Here is a 6,000-nt window from a genome sequence, read left to right on the forward strand (position 1 = left end):
TTTTTATTTGCGTTCTTCAAAATGAGGGTCTCTAATCAGGATTATTTCAAGTTTCCTTTTCATACCCATTTCATAGACTTTGAAGGAATTCATACTCAGCAATTCTCTTTTCCATGGTCTTCTTAATGAAACCGTGCATTTAAATGAATATTAGCTCTCTCCTCACATATTCTGTCTAGGCTTATGAGAGCTGCCTATTGTAACCAAATACAACAGTTTCTTTAGCAGAGCTGAATCTACTAAAGACAGCCCTTCCTCAATGGGGGTTACCAAAAGGGAGAAAGAGAAAATTTCAGTGTGTCAGCAAAGGGACAATCTAATCCTCTTTGCTACTACATCTGCTCTAGCAGTTTTGCTCTACAAATCAAAAGGCATCCCATTAATTAAATCCCCTTTCCCTTTCATTTTTATTCAGCTCATGAAATGTGACCAGTATTCACAAAAAGGGAAAAAAGTTTCAATGTACTTCCAACACCAATATCTACCAGAAGAGTATACACTTTGATTTGTTGTCTAGTTTCCGTTTACTATTCTTCTCTTGTTTTCTTTCTCCCTCCTTTGCTCTCCCCCTCCCTCTTTTTAAGTTGGGGACCTTCTCCTGTGTTAAAGCATACAACATTCAGAGAGCCTTATGAAACAAAGATCTTGATTCTCAGTCAGTAACAAACTCATCTTTGTTTGTGCAGCTCAGTTAAGGAAAGAAGGCCAATTTGATGCAGGTTTCTATGGTCCATGATACAAAGGCATTTATTTGTATGCAAGCTCTCTGGCAGGCGTACAGCAGACTATGAGATCATCTGTTGCTGAACTCCCCAGCTGTAATGAGGAACTGTAAAAAATTATAAACTCTTTTATACAGTGCTTTTATTTTTCTCAGCTGTCTGTGCCACAGATTTATGCACGGTTTTGCGGGCAGTTAACAAGGGCAGCAAGCAGCACCTCTTCTGACCAAGAGTTCCTTTGACATTTTCCCACTTTTGATTGGATCTTAATGACATTTGTCTTAAGCAGGAAGTGATGCTTGACTGCCTCATCCTAGGGTTTTATTTACTGTTGTCTAAAGAATTCTGATCCTACATTTGATGGACTTGCATGGTATTTTTGCAACTGCCCTACAGTATCCCACTGTAGGTGGCCAGTAATTTCACTTTCCAGCTCATTTATTTATTCAATGTAAATAGCATAAGATTCAGGAATAGGGCAATATTTAATGAACTCCGACTTAAAAAAAATAAATCAGTGACATAAAATATTCTACATTCCTTTGCTATAGTTTAAGTTGGCTTTCCTTGGAGAAGAAGCAAGGGTAGAATTGGGTTTTCTTTAAAAATTTAATGAAAGTTCACCATATTCTATAATGAAATTAAGAAAGACATTTTTTTAAGCACAAACTACTGGTGTAAATTAATTAAAGATTTTGAGTTGATTAATAACCTATTTCTCAATAAATCTAGGCATGACCAACATTTGGACCTGTTCTCTCTCTCTCTCTCTCTCTCTCTCTCTCTCTCTCTCTCTGTGTGTGTGTGTACAGGCACTTTGCTCAATGTTTGCTCAGGCACTTCCTGACCACAAAATTATAGCTCTTGAGTGCCATGCTTTCTCTATACAGTTCTCTATTCCACAGTTCTCTACTCCACTCCACAGTGCCCAGGAAATCTGGACTATCTTTTCTGTAAAAATAATATGGCAACTTATTATCTGAGAAGGGTCTGTTCCAAGGATTTATCCATATTATATATACACATTTGGTTACTGGTGGAAGTGTGAGATACAACTTCCACAAAGATAACCTTCGCTCTCTTAATCAATAAATTATCTTTAGATTTGCACATTACCAAATTCTCAGTCCAGATGCCTTTTGGAGCATGGTTTCTCTTCAGTGCAGGATAATGACAGGGGTGTAACAAGGCTGGAGTGGGCCCAGAGACAAAATTTTAAAATGGGCCCCTCACTGATACACACACACAAGGAGGGAGGCAGGGAGGGAGGGTCGAGAGACAGGGAGAGAGATACTAGCCGGGTCGAAGGAAGAAATATGAAGGTAGGATCATAATGAAGGAAGCTCTGCGGGTGTTGGGGAGTCATGTGACTTGCCTCTGGGGGGGCCCTCGAGGCGTTGGGGTCCCCAGGCAGCTGCCTCCCCTTGCCTAATAGTAGTTACGCCCCTGGATAATGAGCAAAATCAACCACTAATCATGAGTGAGTAAGGCTGTTATTGATATTTTTGTTTTGATCAATTCCGTGAGGGGAAATATGGCAAAAGCTAATGAAACAAAATTGGGACTTTCTCCCCAATTGTAAATGCTTGCAGAAAGTACAGTCCTAACTGAATTTATCTGAGAGTTGGTTCAGTTGAAATAAAGTACATGCATTTCCAAGAAAACTTATTTAGGACCAAGGTGTGACACCTCCCCACCCCAACATACTACCACATTTTTACTGTATTAAGCACATGGAGTGGACGTGGGGACCAGAGTCAAAACAGAGCCTGATTTTGTTACACCACAGAACCTAGGTTTACTCTGAGATAGCAAGTTCTGGTCTCCAATGTCTTGTCTCTTCTCTGTTTAACATAATTAGAAAGGAGATGTTTGAGAGCCCAGTGGGGTTGAAAGCTGGGTGATAGATAGATAGATAGATAGAAAGAATTATATCGCCTGAGGTGGTATAGCAAGCTGCTGTTCCCCCATCCACTCCCCACTGTGCCATTCTTCCCTCCCCAACCCCAATGTGGATCTCCCCACCACCACCACCCCACCCAGCTCTTCTTCCCCATTTTCCTGGTGGTGCACTAATGAACTTGAAAAAATGGTGGAAATGGAGTTTAGCGCATCTGCAATAGCAGGGGCACTTCACAGATCTGGACTGCACTATTTGAGGGTGGCTTCAGGGGCGTAACAAGGTTGGCTTGGGCCCAGAGACAAGATTTTAAAATGCCTCCCCCCCGTCACCACCTTCCTCTCCTTCTCCTGGCCTGATGTAGACTCTGCTAACTATCCCAACTAGTTAAAAGGTGTAAATAACAGCACAGCAGAACCAACTAATACAACAGAAGAACTTTACTCATTGTACATATCCCAACTACAGTTACAAGGTGTGCATAACAACAGACCCAACTAAAAACAGTATCAATGAAGAACAGTTAACACTGCACACATAAATAACAGAACCAACTATTAAAATAGTATCAATGAAGAACTTTAACCATTGCACACATCCCAACAGTTACAAGGTATAAATAACAGAACTATTACAACAGTATCGATGAAGAACTTCACATTGCACATATCCCAACTATGATATCTCACCACTACCCATATACTATGATATCTCACACCCACCATCCAGAACTTAATTCAATGGCTTCTTTCGTGCTCATGAAATATTAAATAAATCTTTAATTATTATTATTATTATTTTTACATTTATATCCCGCTCTTCCTTCAAGGAGCCCAGAGCGTTGTACTACATACTTGAGTTTCAGATTCACAACAACCCTGTGAAGTAGGTTAGGCTGAAAGATGTGTGACTGGCCCTGGGTCACCCATCTAGTTTCATGGCTGAATGGGGATTTGAACTCGGGTCTCCCCGATCCTAGTCCAGCACTCTAACCACTACACCACGCTGGCTCTACACTACACCATGAGGCTGAATAGTTTTGAGCAGAATTACAATTAAATAAGTAGCTAACTAAATTAATTAAAATGGCTCCCTGTCCTCTCAGGGTTCACAATAAAGAAAAAATTCATAGTAACACAGAAAGCTGGCTTGTACTGAATCAGAATGAGAAGTAAAGCATACTGGGATCTGAGAGATCAAACCAACAAGAAATAATAAGACCCCCCATCAAACTATGCACAACCACATGATAAAAAGCAAGCGACAACTTAATCAAGTACATCTTTAATTGAAAATATATACAATCTAAGACAAGACCAATTGGAAATGATATCAATGAAACAAATATATAGCATGATAGTGTAGAGATCAATGTAATACACACAAAACTGTGTCCACTCCACACATAAGATAAACACCAGAAACAGCCACAATGCTGTACTGGGGATGGATAGGGCCAGTTATTATCCCCCAGCTTAATATAAAGCTTTATTATTTCTATTTTAACTGACTTTTGGTGGGATTTATTGGATTTATATACTGCCTGATATATCTAGGCAGTGTTTGGATCTCCAATTTTTATTCAATTTTGCCTTGGCAATAAGCCATAGGAATAACAATACAGATATACATATTTTTAAGTTACATATTTTGAAGTGAATTCACACATGGACATTAGTCGGGAAGACTGCAGAACACTTCCTACTTTGGAAGTAGCCATAGATGTACAGAATCAACATGTGAATGAACTGAAAAACCTCAAAACAAACCAATAATCTTCTGGGCTGCTTTTTATTTAGTTTCATCTCAGTGCTCTTTAGTATGAAATCTAAACACAAACGTGAATAGACAGAAAATTGCCTCTGTCCACTCTCCTTTTGCATATGGACCACAAAGATAAGATGGGTGTATTTTTTAAAAATTTGGATTGCATGTTTCTTCACCCCTCACTATCACAGAAGTATGTATTTCAATAAAATATCTCCTAAAAGGATTGCAGCCACGCTACTCAACTCTACAGGCAGGATCCAGGCTTACTTAGTCATGACTAAGTCCTGCTGAAATCAATGGGGCTTCACTTAGTCATGACTAACTCGCCTCCTTTATTTCAATGGTGCTTAGTGATGACCAACTTAAACCTACATGCTGCCCCTAAGCCTTTGTTCAGAAGTAAGCTTCAGTGACTTTGGCAGGGCTTACTCTCAAGTAAGTGCATGTTCAAGATTACAGGCTGGGCAGTCGCAATCCTATGCCTGCTTCGTCAGGAAGAAGCCCCACTGCAGTCTATGGGGCGTTCTCCCCAATAAAACGTGCACCCAGGATCGCAGCCGTTGTACCCCCAATTCTCTGCATGGGGGGCTCGGAAAGGGAACTGAATAGGATTTACTCCCAGGTAAAGCATGGATGGCAATCGCCCCGATTCCACCAGTGGCACATATAACTGCAGCCCACCCGCAAGGGAAACCTCCAACCGCTTGTGCGCCTCGGCCTCCCTTTCTGCCTTGGAAAGTGCGTGCTGGGGAGCAACTGCTGCCGCCGCCAACATCAGGGAGCATGCTGTGGTGCTGTGGCAGCGTTTGTGCAACTTAGGGGTTTTTTGGGGGGTGGGGGGGAGAAGTGGGGCGAGGGCCATCCATGCCGCAGCACCACGGCATGCTCCCCAATGTTGGCGGTGGCAGCAGTGGCTCCCCCGCACGCACCTTCCAAGGCAGAAAGGGAGGCCGAGGCGCACAAGCGGTTGGAGGTTTCCCTCGCGGGTGGGCTGCGGTTATATGTGCCGCTGGTGGATTCGGGGCGATTGCCATGCTTTACTTGGGAGTAAATCCTATTCAGCTCCCTTTCCGAGCCCCCCATGCAGAGAATTGGGGCTGCAACGGCTGCGATCCTGGGTGCACGTTTTATTGGGGAGAATGCCATATGATGCAGGCGGGCGGCGGTTGTCGGGCGGGGAGAAGTGGGACATGCCCAAGCCAGTGGGCAGAGAAGTGGCTGGGCCACCATGGGGGGGGGGCGGCGGGGGGGGAACTTGGGACAGTCAGACTAAGCGAACCGAACACAGTGTCAGTCAGCTAACTAAGCTGAGGGTTCCTGAGCCTCTTGCCGCTCCATGTTGTGTTAAGTAAGTAACACGAGTGAGTCTCCTAGCTTGCTTGCTTGCTAGATAGCTTGGCGGTAGGGCACGGATAACGGCAGCGAGCGACCTCTTCCTTCCTTGCTTGGCGGCATGTGTTAGGCAGCAGCAGCCGAGCTGATCATGCGCCTTTCTTCTGGGTCACGTGCTGCGAGAAGGAGGAGGAGCCCACCGGCCACAACTAGGCAAAAGGGTGGAGGGTGGACGGAGGCAGCAGGCAGGAAATACGGCGCTCCCCGGAGCCAGAA

Source organism: Hemicordylus capensis, chromosome 5 (assembly GCF_027244095.1).
Source record: "Hemicordylus capensis ecotype Gifberg chromosome 5, rHemCap1.1.pri, whole genome shotgun sequence".
Classification (NCBI taxonomy): domain Eukaryota; kingdom Metazoa; phylum Chordata; class Lepidosauria; order Squamata; family Cordylidae; genus Hemicordylus; species Hemicordylus capensis.